Consider the following 19,822-nt stretch of genomic DNA (forward strand, 5'->3'; position numbering starts at 1 on the left):
TGAACAACCAGAGTGCAAAAGACAACAAACTGTGCAAATACAAAAAGAAAGTAATAATAATAATAATAATTAAATAAGCAATAACTATCAAGAACATGAGATGAAGACTCGTTGAAAGTGAGTTCACCAGTTGTGGGAACAATTTCAGTTGATGGGGCAAGTGGAATCAAGCGAAGTTATCCCCTTTGATTCAAGAGCCTGATGGTTGAGGGGATTAACTGTTCTTAAAGCTGGTGGAGTAAGTCCTGAAGTTCCTCTACCTTCTTCATGATGGCAGCAGCGAGAAGAGAGCATGACCTGGCTGTTGGAGGTCCCTGATGATGTAGCTTTCCTGCGACAATGCTCCATGTAGATGTTCTGAATGGTGGGGAGAGCTTTACCCGTGATGGATTGGGCCATATCCACCACTTTTTGTAGGATTTTCCATTCAAGGGGGTTGGTGTTTCCAGAGTAGGCAGTGATGCAGATTGTCAATATACTCTTCGCCATAGATTTATAGAAGTTTATCAAATTTTTAGATGTCATGCCAAATCTTCGCAAACTCCTAAGGAAGTAGAGGCACTGCTGTGCTTGCTTCATCATTGCACTTACATGGTGGGCACAGGATAGGTCCTCTGAAATGATAACACTAAGGAATTTAAAGTTGCTGACCCTGTCCACCTCTGATTCTCTGACGAGGACTGGCTCATAGACCTCTGGTCTTCTACTCCTGAAATCAATAATTAGCTCCTTGGTCTTGCTGACATTTAGTAAAACATTATTTTTATGGCACCATTCATCCAGATTTTCATCTCCTTCCTGTATGCTGATTTGTCACCATCTTTGATTCAGCCTAAGACAGTGGCGTCATCAGCAAACTTGAATATGACATTGGAGCTGTGCTTAGCCACACAGTCATACTTGTAAAGCAAGTAGAGCAGGGGCTAAGCACACAGCCTTGTGCTGATGGAGACTGTGGAGGAGATGTTGCCAATCTGAACTGACTGGGGTATGCAAGTGAGGAAATTGCATAAGGAGTTATTGAGGCCAAGGTCCTGAAGCTTATTGATTAGTTTGAGGGGATCCTGCTTAGCTGTAGTCAATAAAGAGCATCCTGATGTGTTCCAGGGTTGAGTGAAGAGCCAATGAGGTGGCATATGCTGTGGACCTGTTACACTGGTAGGCAAATTGGAGCGGATCCAAGTCACTTCTTAGGCAGGAGTTGATATGTTTCATCACCATCCTCTCAAAACCCTTCATCACTGTGGACATAAGTGCTACTGGACTATCGTCATTGAGGCAGATTACTGTTCTGCTTAGGCCTGTTTGAAGCAGGTGGGTACCTTAGACTGACAAAGAAAGAGGTTAAAGGTATCAGTGAACACTCTAGCCAGTGGATTGGCACAGATGTCGCATCTGGGCCGGATGCTTTTTGTGGGCTCACCTGCATGAAGGCTGCTCGCACGTTGGCCTCAGAGACTGAATCACAGGAATATCAGGAGCTGTGGGAGTTCATGATGGTTCCTCATATCATCATGTCAAATCAGAAGAAATATTCCAAGCCCCGTCAACAATTTACTAAAAATTAAAAACAAATTGTGAGGCCAATAAAGTTCATTCTCTTTGTCATTTTTTTTGTAATGTACGCTAACTTTCCTCAGTAGCAATATAATACCAACTCACACAATTATTGATGTAGAAAACTGGAGGATTCTCTTTTTTCAATGAATTCATAAGAATACTGTAAATACCCCCTCTCTCTGTAAGATTCAACAGCATGGTAGATTTTCAACAGACCAAACCAAAATGAAAACAAAAGAGCATTCAAGGCAAGTCAGGAAAATGATAATAGAGAAGAATGATTGAGCTGCACACTGGTATGAAGTGCTTTTTTCTACTTAATCTCCGACCCTTTCTCATTATGATCTGAAACTTGAGCTGTATTATCTGCTCAAACTCATATATCTTCAAAGTTGGTGAATGCTTCTATTAACACAGTGGCACAGACGATAAATGTGATCATTGGCAGGGCCAATTTGCTCTTCATGAGCTTTTCTCTTAAGAGCAGGGAAACTACATTCCTCGTGCTTCATGCCAGGTAATAAACCAAGGATGCTATTATTTAAAAAATTGTTATTTCCCAGACCCTGTACACATTCCAAATCCAATGCATCAGTCATGGCAGGGAAGAGTTTATATTCTTTTCTTCCCAGTCTAAGCAACCAAAAAGATGGGGGAATGTGGATTATTTGTGATGGACACTTGGGGGTTGGGGTAGTATAAAATCAATACTATTATCAAGTCATTGAGCATATGTAAAGCAGAAGTTGATAGACTATTTTATTTTAAGGGCATCAAAAGTTATGGAAAGAAGGCAGGAGAATCGGGATGAGAGGGAAGATAAGTCAGCCACAATCGAATCATGGAGACTCGATAGGCCAAATGGCCTAATCCTGCTCCTATATCTTTACAGTGTTATGGTCTTATCAGTGAATGTATAATGGAATGGTAAACAATAATTCTCAATTACTGTAAACAGGTCAAACTCTGAACATGTATTTGTCTTTATTTGGTACTTTAAACTCAGCAAGCTGCTGTATGGGCAATAGTACAAATTAAAATATCTTGAACCTCTATATAAAGGTATGTTTTACCTCTTGGAAACAAAGAAAATAGTGTATAGAGAATATCAAAGTGATATATAGTACAGTAAACAACAGGAATTCTGCAGATGCTGGAAATTCAAGCAACATACATCAAAGTTGCTGGTGAACGCATCAGGCCAAGCAGCATCTATAGGAAGAGGCGCAGTCGACGTTTCAGGCCGAGACCCTTCGTCAGGACTAACTGAAGGAAGAGTGAGTAAGGGATTTGAAAGTTGGAGGGGGAGGGGGAGATCCAAAATGATAGGAGAAGACAGGAGGGGGAGGGATAGAGCCGAGAGCTGGACAGGTGATAGGCAAAAGGGGATACGAGAGGATCATGGGACAGGAGGTCTGGGAAGAAAGAAAAGGGGGGGGGTGACCCAGAGGATGGGCAAGAGGTATATTCAGAGGGACAGAGGGAGAAAAAGGAGAGTGAGAGAAAGAATGTGTGCATAAAAATGAGTAACAGATGGCGTACGAGGGGGAGGTGGGGCCTTAGCAGAAGTTAGAGAAGTCGATGTTCATGCCTTCAGGTTGGAGACTACCCAGACGGAATATAAGGTGTTGTTCCTCCAACCTGAGTGTGGCTTCATCTTTACAGTAGAGGAGGCCGTGGATAGACATGTCAGAATGGGAATGGGATGTGGAATTAAAATGTGTGGCCACTGGGAGATCCTGCTTTCTCTGGCGGACAGAGCGTAGATGTTCAGCAAAGCGGTCTCCCAGTCTGCGTCGGGTCTCACCAATATATAAAAGGCCACATCGGGAGCACCGGACGCAGTATATCACCCCAGTCGACTCACAGGTGAAGTGATGCCTCACCTGGAAGGACTGTTTGGGGCCCTGAATGGTGGTAAGGGAGGAAGTGTAAGGGCATGTGTAGCACTTGTTCCGCTTACACGGATAAGTGCCAGGAGGGAGATTAGTGGGGAGGGATGGGGTGGACGAATGGACAAGGGAGTTGTGTAGGGAGCGATCCCTGCAGAATGCAGAGGGGGGGTGGGAAAGATGTGCTTAGTGGTGGGATCCCGTTGGAGGTGGCGGAAGTTACGGAGAATAATATGTTGGACCCGGAGGCTGGTGGGGTGTAGGTGAGGACCAGGGGAACCCTATTCCTAGTGGGGTGGTGGGAGGATGGAGTGAGAGCAGATGTACGTGAAATGGGGGAGATACGTTTAAGAGCAGAGTTGATAGTGGAGGAAGGGAAGCTCTCTGAATATACCTCTTGCCCATCCTCTGGGTCACCCCCCCCTCCTTTTCTTTCTTCCCGGATCTCCTGTCCCATGATCCTCTCGTATCCCCTTTTGCCTATCACCTGTCCAGCTCTCGGCTCTATCCCTCCCCCTCCTGTCTTCTCCTATCATTTTGGATCTCCCCCTCCCCCTCCAACTTTCGAATCCCTTACTCACTCTTCCTTCAGTTAGTCCTGACGAAGGGTCTCGGCCTGAAACATCAACTGCACCTCTTCCTATAGATGCTGCTTGGCCTGCTGCGTTCACCAGCAACTTTGATGTATATAGTACAGTATTTTATTTTATGAAACAAAAAAAATCTTACATGTATATAGCACTGCATTTGTATAGCAATCCTTAGCTGGTCAGGCAACATAGTGGGATGGGGAGTGGTTTGATGGGGGTGAAGAGAAGAGAATCAAATTTTAATATTTCACTTTAATGACCCTTCATTGTGGAAACTATTTCTCTCACCATGGATGCTGCTTGACTTGCTGAGGATTAGATTTTTTCTGTTTTAATTATAAAATGATTTTGTGTTATGAAGTAGAAATAGGCAAGTAGGCTGCTGTCAGAAACATCATTCTTGCTTGCCTTTTTATGCAGAATTTTAGTCTACTAAAGATCATTTGCTGTAACAGGTAAATTATGCTGCAGTTGTTAGTGTTTCAGCGTCTTTGCCAGAACATTGGATTATATTGCAAGACTTGAAAAACTATTGTAGGCTGACACCTAAGTGCATTCATGGATAAGAAGTTAAGCAAAGGTTCATTTAATATGGTTAAAGGGCTGTTAATGATTCCATGGTACTGTTTAAGAAAGAATCACCTGGCTTGTCTAACCTTGGCTTATCTCAACAAATACCAACAAAAATGAATTTCCACACAAGATAGAAATCTGAATCTCATTACCAAAGAGTTGGTGATGTAGGGTCAATGCAGATTTTTGAGAATGAGATCAAACGTTCTCATTCAATAAGGTATTATAAGAACAAAATGAAGTTGTGCTGGGATGTGTTTCATCTAGAGAGAAGTGGTAAAATGGCACCTGTGTAGTTTCAGTGGGACCTCACTCAATTTAATTTGTGAATGCTTTAACACTTTATAGTGCAGTCATCTCTGAAGGATACATTAGCTACAAATAGAAATGATGCACAAATAGATGCACTGCACATGAATTGATTGTTCCTCATGAGCAGAGAAGTGCCAGATGTGAGCTAGATAAGAGGTGAAATTAGGCCTGTTCAAGTGGATGAGAGATGCAGTCATTTTTCTCACTCTCAAACCTCTTCATCTTGAGCAGAGTCTTGCTCAGGTTGTGCAGAGAACCAACTCAAAGGAGAAGTATAAATATGAGGGACTATATATTGTATATAGCAGAATGTGGCAGATATAATCATAGTCACAGAGAGGTAGAACAGGGGAACAGGTTCCCTGCACTCCCCTCCCCCCCAAACAAAGAGACTGTACTAACCATCAGGCACCCATTTTTGCATCATTCTTGTCCTATGAAACTGCATTTTGATCAACATCTCTCAAATTCTACTATTTGCCCCATACTGGGGCAGTTTACACTACCCAATTGATGAATCTGCACCTGCTATTATTGAGAGATGTGCAAAATTCCACAATACCAGAAGTCGGGATGGGAGCTAGGTCCCTGGAGTTTTGAAACAGCAGCAATTATACCTGTACCATTATGTCATCTGTGATTTAGGATTGTGTCATTTGGGTCAGCTCTGGTTTGATGTGATGGTAATGCTGGGTGTCTGTAAACTACTGCACCATTGTCCACCATGACTTCAGGTGTACAGGTCCCTCAATTGCTGCCCATCTTCAGAAGGTTGCAAATTCCATGCCACATCCACACCTCTCCATTCTACCCCATATTGCTTCTTTGGTTGGCTGTCCAACAGTCTGAATCTAGTTTCTGTAGACCATTTTTTTATGCCATGGACCCTTAACATTAACCCCATGTTGGGAACCCCGGCTCTTGAATAAGATTTTTTTTGCATGTCACCAGAGAAACATCTCTGGACTCCAATGGATAGGGAACAGGCTTCCACCAGCCAGGTTGCACCCAAAGAGGGGGCCCTAAATTGCATCTCTTGGATGATGCAATCCAGCTGCTGTGTATAGTTGTCAGATGGGAAAAGTTCCAGGGTGTTTAACTTTGAAGACAAATGCGATTTTCCATTTATATATTATTTGATGTTGCCTTGTTGTAATAATTCCCAAGACAATAGCCGCTTTCAGATGCACTTTTATTTAGGGCACACAGCATCCATCAGTGTGCCGAGTTAAGTCCGCTGAGGCAGCAGCTGGCAACGTCACACATCCTGCGATGCCTCACCTAGAAAGGCTGCTAATGTCATAGATTTCATGTTAATGTACCAAGGAAGATCTATATTCCCTGTAGACAGTAAGAGATGCATACCCATTAAAAATGATTACCTCACTGGGATAATAAACTAATTTGAATGCTGTCATAACTGGCATGTTATTCTAACACTGTTTGAGTATGTGAAATTAATTCCTAAGTCAAAGTGCATCATCTCATCATTCCTGCTTGGTCAGTTTTTACACTGTGATCTGAAACACCTCTGTTACATTGCCATTGTCAAGGAGTTGACTTTATGCTCTCCATTGAATAGTGAGAGATATAAATAAAAAAACTATTAGTTGTTAGGGATATCTTCTTATTCAGTGAATGTGGATCTCATTGCTTTGAAATGTCAGTCTTTCAATGGACTTCCCTAACCTAACAAAGCTTGTTTGAGCAATATATTCTGATGTGCATTACCCATGGTCAAAGTCAAAGTAAATTTATTATCTGAGTACTGTATGACAACCATATATAACCCTGAGATTCTTTTGCTCGGGGATATACTCAAAAACCCATAAAAGAATCAAAGACCTCACCAACATGGGTGTTCAACCAGAGGGCAAAGGACACAAACTGCAAGTACAAGGAGAAAAAAATAATCATAAATTTCAAGAACACAGGACGGAGAGTCTTTGAAAGTGAGTCCATAGGTTGTAGAAACATTTCAATGATGGGGCTAGTGAAGTTGAGTAAAGTTATCCTCTGGTTCAAGAGCCTGATGGTTGAAGGATAATAACTGTTCCTGAACCTGGTGGTGTGCTGTACATCCTTCCTGATGGCAGCAATGAGAAGAGAGCATGTCCTGGGTGGTGGGGGCTCCTGTTGATGGGAGATGCTTTCCAGTATTGATGACAATGGTGACCATCCGCCATTGTTGTTGAACAGCAATTCAAGATGTTCAAGCTCTCAACCTGTGAGAGTATCTTTGGAGGTCAGAATTTTTTAATTTAATTGACACTAGTTAGGAAATACAGGCATTTTGTAGCAAGACAAGTAATTAGATCAGAAACTGACCTGTTATGCAAAGTACATTGTAAGGGAATATGGTACATCATATAGGGTTCTTTTAGCATTGATTGGTGGTAATGTTTGAATTCCTGAAATTGTCATTTGGTGTAAGTTGGAGACAATGATTTTGCAGGTCCCTTCTGAAAAGCATCTTCCTATCAGGAAATCCCATACAACCCATATATTTAGTGAGTGCTTCACTTCTCTGTTCAGATTGGAGTTGGGCCTTTTGACGTTGAATTGGGGCATGCTATTCATCCTCCGGCAACAGTTGCTTTCTGCAGTTTGCTAGATTGTGCAGGATACTTCACAACACAGTAAAGTCATCACCTGCTAGTGGTTTATTTATACTGCAAGACAAACAACCTCACTGATCTAGACAAGGAGATCAATGGCATTTTCAAGTTTATGTTAAGTTTAATTATCATTCAACCAAACATGTTTATAGCTAAACGAAAGAACATTCCTCTGGGGTCAAGGTGAGAAATACAACACATACAGTCACACATAGCACATATAGTTATGATAGCTCATACAGACACAAAAAGTCCCTGAGTGGCATAGCTTACTACTACAACTACAACTACTCAGAAGTCTGAAGGCACACACTCAGTGATTCAGGAGCAGCTTCTTCCCCTCCGCCATACGATTTCTAAATGGACATTGAACCCATGAACACTACCTCACTTTATCTCTTAATATCTCTTACTATCTCTTCTTTCAGTTAGTCCTGACGAAGGGTCTCCGCCGGAAATGTTGACTATATCTCTTCCTATAGATGCTGTCTGGCCTGCTGTGTTCCACCAGCATTTTTTGTGTGTGTTACCTCACTTTATTTTCTGTTTTTGCACTATTTTTAATTTAACTATTTGACATAAATGTGTATATTTACTGTAATTGTTTTTTTCTATATTTATCATGTATTGCATTGCACTGCTGCCACGAGTTTGACAAATTTCATGACATATACAGTACCAGTGTAATTAAACCTGATTATTATTTATTTCCCTAGTGCCATATCTTCTGGACAGTTGTGTCATTGAAAATGTCCAGCAGTCAGAATCCCTCAGGATGAAGAGTTCCTAGGAGCTGGAAGGAAATATGGCATTGATATTCAATAAATTTTTCTCATGATCAGTATTTAAGTAATCTAAATCCCTGGATAAAAAGTTCTGGATTATTAATCAGAGACCTAATAGGATGACAAATCTCAATACCGATGTAACTTCTCAATAAAATCAAAGTAAGATTAAATAGTTTTTTTGACAGTACGGAAACAGACCGACCTTTGTTGTTCTACAGTGAGCCAAAAAGCATGCCATAGTTTGTGGCTGCTATTTGGAATGATATACTGGCAAAGAAGTTGAAAGCCATCATCATCATCTTCACCATTTTGGAGAGAACAATGCAGGCATGAAAGTGTGGCCTAAGTTCCTCCTGCAAGACATCATATATCTCAGTTATGACAGAGTTAGAAAACTTGAGTCTAGATAAGATATGGTGAGTCTAAAGAGACTTCAGACATAGGTTCTTTGCAGATATTTTTCTTCTAATTCTGTTCTCCCTGTTCCTCTCCAAATGATCTGCCATATCTTTCCAGAAGCCTCCAGAATTGAAGTGCTGTTATCGTTTTCAACACTGATGCCCTTTTGAATGAGTAGCTCAGTGGCTAAAATTATATAAGCTTTGGGAGGTGCATGATGATCTGAGGCCACTTAGTCACGTCTCCCAATATCAGCAAAACATACGTTTAAATGGTGAAGAAACCAAGACTGTAGAGCATCGTGGTCTTCCGTCATATGAGGCTATTCCACAATGGTTACCATGTTAAGATCCAATTTATTTTGTTGCAGGCTGAAACATATGCATTATCGGAGACATTACGAGATGCATCTGGTATTGAGAAAAAGTAAGGTGTACTAATATGGTGGTGCCCCATCCAATTTCATGATTAAGATAATTTCATTCCAAATTAATAAATAACAGAGTCTACCCCAAGGAAAATTGATTATGAAGCTGGAAGCATTTAAGCAAGCGTAAACTACTTTATCGAGTACTATACATTGACTGTGCAGTAAGTCCAGAAATTGCTGGAAATACTCATCAGGTCAGGCAGTATTTATGGTATGGAAAACAAGAGTTAATGTTTTTGATAGAAGATTTTGACTCAAAACATTTATAATTCTTTTCCCTCCACTGATGCCCAAGCTGCTGATTTCCACCAGCAGACTGTTTGTTGTAGTTAAAGTTCCAGTTCAACCACCCTTAAAGAGAATTGATTTGCTATCTATGAAGTGGTTTTGGAAGTTTCAGAAATACAGTACTGTACAAAAGTCTTAGGTGTGTGTGTATATATACAGTGGCATGCAAAAGTTTGGGCACCCCGGTCAAAATTTCTGTCACTGTGAATAGCTAAGTGAGTAAAAGGTGAACTGATTTCCAAAAGGCATAAGATTAAAGATGACACATTTCTTTAATATTTTAAGCGAGATTACTTTTTTATTTCCATCTTTTACAGTTTCAAAATAACAAAAAAGGAAAAGGGCCCGAAGCAAAAGTTTGGGCACCCTGCATGGCAGTACTTAGTAAGACCCCCTTTGGGAAGTATCACAGCTTGTAAACACTTTCTGTAGCCAGCTAAGAGTCTTTCAATTCTTGTTTGGGAGATTTTCGCCCATTCTTCCTTGCAAAAGACTTCTAGTTCTGTGAGATTCTTGGGCCGTCTTGCATGCTCTGCTCCTTTGAGGTCTATCCACAGATTCTCGATGATATTTAGGTCGGGAGACTGTGAGGGCCATGGCAAAACCTTCAACTTGTGTCTCTTGAGGTAGTCCATTGTGGATTTTGTGGTGTGCTTAGGATCATTATCCTGTTGCAGAAGCCATCCTCTATTATCTTCAGTTTTTTTACAGACAGTGTGATAGCTTCCAGAATTTGCTGGTATTTAATTGAATTCATTCTTCCCTCTACTAGTAAATGTTCCCCGTGCCACTGGCTGCAACACAAGCCCAAAGCATGATCGATCCACCCCCGTGCTTAACAGTTGCAGTGGTGTACTTTTCATGAAATTCTGCACCCTTTTTTCTGCAAACATACCTTTGCTCATTGCGGCCAAAAAGTCTATTCAAAAGGTTCAAAGGAACATCTAAACAAGCTTGATGCATTTTGGAAACAAGTCCTGTGGACTGATGAAGCTTAAATTCATCCAATTGCTTGGAATCAAATTACTTTGCCTGGTGTCTCAGTGCTGGGTGTGCCTGCACCCTCACCACCCTGTACCCATGGCACTGCCACCTGCCCCACACTTCCTACAGCCCTCCACTCTCGCCATTCTCAACATCCTTTGCTCCCACAAGATTTAGAAACTGGCTCTCCACTCGACGTTGACGAACAGTACCGTGCAAAACTCTTAGGCACCCTAGCTATATATATGTGCTTGAGACTTTTGCACAGTACAGTATGTAACAAAGCAAATCTCTGTTGTATTAAGTTAAAATCTCTTAATTCTATCTATCAGTCTTTCCAGACAATTGAGCAACATGATACCGTTTTGATAATGCCATCAGTAGTGCCCTTTAACTTTATTGCCTCTTATTCACTTGAGACAGTTGCCAGCTCTTGTACTTGATAGAAGATTTTGACTCAAAACATTTATAATTCTTTTCCCTCCACTGATGCCCAACCTGCTGATTTCCACCAGCAGACTGTTTGTTGTAGTTAAAGTTCCAGTTCAACCACCCTTAAAGAGAATTGATTTGCTATCTATGAAGTGGTTTTGGAAGTTTCAGAGATATTTTTGGGGGCATTGGAATGCTTGAGCCAATGTATTGCTTAGGGTTGTGTTTACATTATAAAATTAAACTTGGGATAAAGTGGTGTCCCAGTACATGTCATATAGTGTATGTAATGGTTAGGACAGCGCTATTACAACTCAGGGAATTCTGGAGTTCGAAGTTCAGTTCCGAAGAGTTTGTATGTTCTCCCAGTAAACCTCGTGGGCTTTCTTTGGGTGGTCCAGATTCCTCCCACAGACCAAAGACATACCGGTTAGTAGGTTAATTGGTCATAGTGGTGAGGCAGGCAGTTGTTGTCCCTTACTGATGTGCTTGTCGATTTTCGTGTCTGAGCAGACACTGATGTGGACCCCAGGCATGTGAACTGATGAACAACATCCAGTTAGTAGTTTCCAATGGTAATGACTGATGGTGCCTTCACGTCTTGTCCCCAGATGTTTGTCTTTTTTAGACTGATAGTCAGACCAATTCCTTGCAGGCCTAGGAGAAGTTATCCATCAAGCTGTGGAGGTGCTACGGAGTGTGGGTTGCGACTGCAGCCGACATCAGCAAACCGCACGTCTCTGATCATAGCATCGTGCACTTTGGCTTTGGCTCTTAGGTGGGTGAGGTTAAAATCCTGCCTTCAAGTATGAAGGAAAATCCCTTCGTTGCAGTCCCAAATGTCTACCTCAGGAGAAGAGCAAAGAAGATCCTGAAGAGAATTGAGGCGAGAACACAGTCTTGCTTGATGCCACTGCTTATGTCAAAGGACTCCAAAGACCTGCTGATGTATTGCACAGTCTCTTTCATGTTGTGTGGAAGGATTCAACCATGCTCTGCAGCTTTGGCATGCAGCCTACATTGCAGACAATCTGAAAGCCCGTCTCTGCTGACCGAGCCAAAGTCCTTGGGGAGACCAATAAATGCAATGTACAGGGGTTTCTTCTGTTCTCTACACATCTCCTGGGGTTGACAGAGGGAGAGAGAAAATCATGTCTACAGTTGACCTTACAGCACGGAAGTCACTCTGTGACTCCAGGGAGACACGTTCAGCCATCTCCTATAGGCGGACCAACATTGGGCAAAGATTTTGCCAACAAAAATCAAGAGAAAGTTGCCCCTGTAGTTGTTACAGTCACTTTTCTCACCTTTGTTTTTGTAGAGGGTGATGATCTTGACATCCCTCATATCCTTCCTGCCAGCACTGACAGAGGACTTCATGCAGCAGGTAAGTAGGGTAGTCATGCAATGCTTGTTCAGGTCTGGGCGAATCCCGTCATTGCCTGGTGCCTTGCTTGAGGCCATGCTGCCAATGGTCTTGCTGAGCTCCTCTAAAATCAGCTCTGTATCCAACTCTTTCATTGATGGCAGGCACTCACAGGCGTCCAGGGCTGATGTGCTGACAGTGTTCACTCTGGAGGACAGAGTAATGTTCTATCTATCTCTCTGTCTGTCTCACCACATGAGTCTGGGAGAACTCCAAGCTCTCGGAAAAAAACAAAAATGTCAATGTAGAATGTTTGTGTCACCAGCACACTGCTTTTCAGCAGCGAGATATGGACAATATATGCTAAGCAGGAGAGAAGTCTCAACATCTTCCATTTAAGGTGCCTTTGTTGCATCTTGGGGATTTCTGGGAGTGACATAGTACTCAATGCTGAGGTTCTCTCTCAGGCCAGTCTCCCTAGTGTGTACATCCTGTTCAGACAGCATGGGCTGCGCTGACTGGGCCGTATCTACTCCTTGCAGATGGCAACATCCCTCTTTGGTGAGCTGGCTTCAGGCAAGCTGGCCATTTGCAACTGCACTACAAGGGTGTCTTCAGGGACATGAAGGCATTGGACATCAACATTGAGTCCCGGGAGAAACTTGCAACTGACTGCACCAGATGGAGAAGTACCCTGAAAGAACATCTTAAGTCAGGCGAAGAAGAAACATTCCTGAATGAAGCAGAAGACAAATGAAACAGCGAAAGAAACACTGCAGCTCCAGAAGAGCAGACACCCACTTATAGAAGCCACCTTTGCAACCAGACTGCTGCTCTCTCATTGGTCTAGTCAGCCACAGACGCCACTGCACTAACAATGTAGACAACTAGGACACAACATCCATGGTGGACCTTGACCAACGGAGGACCACACAGTGGTCATTGTAAATTGTCCTATGATTAGGCTAGAGTTAAATAGGTGGATTGCTGGGTGATGTGGCTAGTTGGGCAAGAAAGATCAGTTCCAAGTTATATTTCAAATAAATAAAGAAATATACCTGCAGTCGTGTTGAATCAAAAGCTGGGGCATAAACGCAAGCCTATTTTGAGAATAGCCATTTATCATGACGTTGTAACCAAGCACAAGGGTAAGCATGAAGTGAGAACAGGAATGGTTTCAGCCCCACTGTCGTTTATGGCAGAATGAGCTGGTTAAGGCTTTGTTGTATGCTCAGGTTAAGAATGGTTACTGAGCTGATGTGTGTGAGGACATGGGATTTCACCTAAACAAATTCACAGACTAGTGCAGAGAAGTTCTTGGGCTTTTTGAATTTCTTTGAGGATACAGCAATATTAACCTCAGGCAGTGCTACTGTAGTTTTCAGTGAAGATGAATACCAAGTTGTTATATCATCCACCATCCAGTAGAGGGCTTACACTTAATTACGTGCAAAATGGATATTTCACAATGGCTCGTGGACTTATTTTAATAGGAATGGATGGAAATTAAGCAATAGGGCTGAAACTATTCCAGAAGTTTCTCTCTTGATCTGAATGTCGAGCCATGTAACTGATAAATGTCTTGGATAAACTCACTGTACTGGTTGCTTTATGACTTATTTCTGTTCAGTATCTGCTCAATGACTATTTCACTGCCTGCTTTAAAGGTACTCCTTATCTGCTCAACACTTGTTCAAAAACCACGTACTCAGCCTTTGTTCAGGGTTGTCTCCACTTTTCAGTGAAGCAAGTCTTAAACCCAAAATGAGAATCCTTTAGAGCGTAGGTTTGATTTTTTAAATTTCTACTATATATATATATAGCCATAATAATATTATCGGTTTAGTGTCAAATATTGCCAAGTTCATCATTCATTTTTTGAAATGAACTTCTTTGTAAACTTTTAGATTGATTTAACTTGGTATTCTTATTTCCTCCAAAGAAATGTTTCATCCCACTGAACTGACTTCAACAGCATTTAAGTGGAAGTTCAGCTTCCTTCTTGACCTTGTTAACTGTTTTCTGGTAATCATTCCATAAATGCTTATGAGTACAGTATTTCACCAATGGCAAATGTATCAAAAGGTAAGCATAGTGAGCAGCTGAGAATGATTGGGTACAAGGAACTGTTATTTAAAACAAAATTGATTAATCATCATTTGTACAGCAACAGTTTAGTTGGTTCCTTAAGGTTATTTTAGCTCAGCAAGGCTTTGTTTACAGAGTATCTTGAGAGTGACATTTTGACCATCTCACCTGCTCTACTAATATTACTGAAAAATTTGTGGAAATACATTGTTCTTAAAGAGACATTTGCAAAGTTCTCTGATCTTAATGCATTATTAGCTAAAGTTGCATCTTTACCACTAAATCTAATCTAACATTAATTCAAACCCTTGCATCAACCTACTGGAGCTGATTGACCATACTCTCCCACTGCTCACTTATCAGAAACATAATTTATGCTTTGCACATCCAAACAAAGGGAACAATTTAATCACACGCAGCAAATTTGATAATGATAGACCCAAGAAAGGCTGTGGGACATTTCACTACTCGATATATCTTCATTGTTAATGATGAAGTCAATACAACACAGATGAGAATGCACCATTGCAGGTTAACTTTGGTAACTGCGACAGCAGAGATTTATGCTGCTTAATTCAGCCACTGAAAGTTAACCAGTGCCAGACACAGGTGAGAGTTCAAGTCCAAAGGCTTCATTGTGCCTATTACTCTAGCAAAGTTATGTTCACAACACAAAACTGGTGGTGGTGAAGTAGTTAAATTAGAGGACTGGTTCTCCAGGGATATGAACTAAATACCTTGAGGCATGGGTTGAAATCCTGCCACAGCAACTTGAGTTCAGTTTCGCATCTAGTGTTTTTTTGGGGTGCCACGGTACTGTAGTGGTTAGTGCAATGCTATTATAACCTGGTGTCAAAGTTCAATTCCATTGTCCTCTATAAATAAGTTTGTACATTCCTTCACATGTGTACGTGGGTTTCTTTTGGGTGCTCTGGCTTTCTTGCACTGTCCAAAGACATACTGGTTAGTAGGTTAATTGGTCATTGTAAATTGTCCTGTGATTAGGCTAGAGTTGAATCAGTGAGCTGCTAGAAGGCGCAGTTCAGTGGGCCGGAAGGACCTGTTCTGCACTGTATCTCTAAATAACATAAAAATAATAGAACTGGTGAAGGTCACTGGATGACCTTTCCCAGATAAAAATTATTATCAAAGGATTGTGTGCACTTATGATGTGCTGCAGTAAGGGAAGGATGGTGTGTGGGTAAGGTGTATACTGTAGTGGGATACTATTCTCCTTGGCCCTCCAAGAGGACTCCCCTTGTCATGGTTTGAAGGCTCGCGTGCCTCAATGACCTGGAAAGCTATGTTGGCTGAAATCAGGGCTTTATGCTTTGGCTCTTGGTAGGGTCACCCATGCCAAACAAGTGGAGGACAGACTAAGAGTGGTCCACCAGTCCTCCAGGTTTGGGGGTTCAGCTCAGAGCTAACAACCCTGACTGGTAAAACAGCAATTAAGAATTCTTCTACATCTGAGTGTGACAGAATTTCTGAGTCCCTACCTGGGACTTTCATGACTGACAGTAGTGAAAACCGAAAGGAAGCTACTGACATGATGAAGGAAGCCCTGAACACTGCCAGAGATGGAGGACCTTCATCGCTGACCTAAACGCCAGCAGTGTGATGGACAGTAAGTAAGTATTCTCTTTGGCAATATGGCATAGGTTTAAAGTAGAAGAAGGTAGGAGATGTGAAGTAGAATATTTTTCAACCAGAGAATGGTTGAAATCAGGAATACACTGCCCAAGAAAGTAGTGAAGGTAAGTTTTCAGAGTATTTAAGAAGTATTTAGATGACCACCTCAGACAAAAAAGACGTGGAAGGTTGTAGGCCAAGAGCTGGAAAACGGGATTAGTACTGACAAGCAGCTGAGAGCCTGCACTAACCCAATGGGTTGCAGGGCCTATTCCTATGCTGTATGAGTCTATGAGTGGAAGTTATTCATTTTACCTGCTTTAATAGCTCCTGATCACCAGGGTGTAAGGAGATTTAAACAATACAAAGGAAAAGAGAAGTGTTTAAAAATAATCTCTGGCCAGACGCGGCCCATCCTTAACTGGATAAACCTGACTGCTAAACTGAGCAACCTTCTTTGGGAATAGTGCCAGTAATGGCATGATACCTAGCAACTCCTATACTTGTTTTTATTGAAAAAAAGCCATGATGTATGAAGTAGCTTCTGGAATAAAGAAGACTAGTCATTGGTTAACTTGTATTGTTAACTGCTTGACAGCTGAATAGTTAATTATCTAGTCAGTTGGCCGACTTAGAAGTTTAATGCTATGCCGCATGGCCGCATTTGGTTTCAAAAACCCCAGGAGTACATTCGGTTTCAAATACCCCCAGGTAAATGTTGGCCACTCTCACTACTTTCAGATGAACAGGTTTACTGCAAATCTGTTTGGTCAGTTAATCTTATTCAGAAATGGTTGTGGCATTACTGTGCTACGACTGGGAAACGTAGGTAGTAGCCGCCAGCATTCCTAATCCAGATTAATAGAGTTCAGAGTAAATTTATTATCAAAGTACATACGTGTCAGCAAATACAACCTTGAGAAACATTTTCTTGCAGGCATACACAATAAATCCATAATAGAATAATAACTAAAATAGAATCAATGAAAGACCGTACCAACCGGGTATTCAACCAGTGTGCAAAGGAACACTTCCATTCACCAATGAAATAAAATGTTTGTATTCCTGAAATCGTGTTAACCTGGACCAAATAAGAGGATCTTTATCACTTGTAAACAAGCCACAGTAAAAGCCAACATTTTCAACAAGGAAAGGGAAATGATAGCCCATAAAGATTAAAGATTAGTTTTATTTGTCACATGTACATCAAAATATACAGTGAAATGTGTTGCTTGTTAAATCAAATCAATGAGGATTGCACTGGGTAACCCACAGTTGTTGTTATGGTTCCAGCACCAACATAACATGCCCGCACCTCACTAACCTTAACCCATATGTCTTTAGAATATGGGAGTAACTGGCGCACCTGGAGAAGCCCATGCAATCATGGGGAGAATGTACAGACATCAGCAGGAATTAAACCCCGATCTTACAGCCAGTGCTGTAAACTGTTGCGCTAACCACTGCGCTAAATTGAGACTATATTACATGCAGTTGGAATTAAATCAACAAGTAGAATTTAAACAGCTTAATAAAGCTGAGAACAAATTCTCCAAGGTAGTCTATTTGTCTCAAGTGCCCTGAAGCAAGGGTGACACCTTGCAGACGGTTAACAACTGAAGTACTTCTGGAGCCAAGAGACTGTACTACAATTTGTCTCGTGTGTTTACCTTCAAAGGTCTTAATTTTAATTTAGATAAATTACTTTAACAAACACAACAAGGGGGCTTCATTAGTCTCCAATTATTAAGTTTTACGTAATAGATTGAGAGTGACAGAAGGTGGTAATAAGTGCAAAAGCCAGCTAGATGCTTAATTCTACCAAAACTGTCTCAGAACTCATTATTCAGTACTCTCTAATATGTGCTATTTTGTTCTGTATTAATCATGGAGTTTTACAAGAAAATAGGGTGCATAAATGCAAGGTGGTTACTGATAAATATGATAATATTTCAATAAAAATAATCTTTATTCTAAGAGTGAAGAGAATATACATGGAGTGAGAAGAATATACATGGAGTGGTTGAGCAGATTAGGAAGGATGCATTTAAAAGCAATCTGGGATGTGAGAGATATTTTTTAAAAATGTCATGCTGTTGGAATGAAATGAAGGAACAGGCAGTAAGGTGGGCGAGTTAGCTGGATACTTTAATCCAAGAATACAGTGTTCAAATACTTAAGGAACTTTCCCTTTGTTTTGATGCCCCTGACTTAATTTCATTTCATCTTTTCTTTTATCTGTCATAAATGGATCTAATTGGACTGTATTCCTTGGAGTTTAGAAGAATGAGGGGAGACCTCATAGAAACATTTCGAATGTTAAAAAGCATGGACAGAGTGGATGTGGCAAAGTTGTTTCCCATGATGGGGGAGTCTAGTACAAGAGGGCATGACTTAAGGATTGAAGGGCGCCCATTCAGAACAGAAATGCGAAGAAATTTTTTTAGTCAGAGGGTGGTGAATCTATGGAATTTGTTGCCACGGGCAGCAGTGGAGGCCAAGTCATTGGGTGTATTTAAGGCAGAGATTGATAGGTATCTGAGTAGCCAGGGCATCAAAGGTTACGGTGAGAAGGCGGGGGAGCGGGACTAAATAGGAGAATGGATCAGCTCATGATAAAATGGCGGAGCAGACTCGATGAGCGGAATGGCCTACTTCTGCTCCTTTATCTTATGGTCTTATGGTCTAATTACCCCTTCAATTCTTCTGAGATTAATTGGTACATTAACTGAGTTCTGAACAACCTGATTAGAAGATTAAATAATGCATGAAAGTTGGTTGTGGAAAGTAGAGATTTTGATTCTTGGGTCATTGGCATCAGTATTGGGAAGTGGGGGCTGTTCCATTGTGACAGGCTTAAATTGGACTGGAACTAATGTCTTAACAAATGGAATAACTATGGCTTTAAACAAGTGAAAGTGTATTGGGCAAGGGTGATGCAAGGATTCGGGAAAGAACAAACAAATACCATAATAGAAAGATCAAAGCTGTAAAGCAGAATGACACTCTGGGTAAAATGCGTGTAGAATGGATTAGGACAGGGGTTCCCAACCTGTGGTCCATGGGTCCCTTGCTTAATGATATTGGGCCATGGCAAAAAAAAAGGTTGGGAACCGAGGTCTACACATTAACAAGCTAAGAGACCATTAATGACTTCAAGTGACAGTAGGGAAAATAGAGATAAATATAAGGGCCCTATCTCACTATTCACAGAGTACAACACAATTAATAGATAGAAGCATATCCATATCCATTACAGAGGCTATTTTGTAGATTGATGAGGATTGGAAATAAATATTCCACCATGTTTTAAGAAGTTGTATAAAGCAATAAAGGAGGGGAAAGTCCTGATAATAAAGACTGGGATTAAAACAGTAATATTTTGCCCATAATTCTTTACAACATAGAAAGAGGACATTTGGCCCATTAAGTTTATTCAGACTTCAAGAGCATCTTCAACAGTTCCATTATCTTAATTCTTTCTCTAATCTCTAATGATATCACCCAAGTGCAATGCAACAAGTTAACATAGAACATGAAACAGTAACGCACAAGCACAGACCCTTCAGCCCATAATGACCCCTAATTAAACTAATCCCTTCCTCCTGCACATAGTCCATATCCCTCCATTTTATACATATACATGTGCCTATCTCAGTCTCTTAATTGTCTCTATTGCTTCTAGCTTCACAATTATCCCTGGCAGCACATTCTAGACTCTCATTGCACACTATATTCAAAAAAAACTTGTTCCACACATCTCCTTTGAGCTTTCCCCCCTCTCTCACCTCAAATACATGCCCTCTGGTATTAAATATTTTCACCCTGGGTATAAAAGATACCATCTATCTTCTCTATCTATGTCTCTCA

The sequence above is a fragment of the Mobula hypostoma genome, chromosome 25 (assembly GCF_963921235.1).
Source record: "Mobula hypostoma chromosome 25, sMobHyp1.1, whole genome shotgun sequence".
NCBI lineage: Eukaryota > Metazoa > Chordata > Chondrichthyes > Myliobatiformes > Myliobatidae > Mobula > Mobula hypostoma.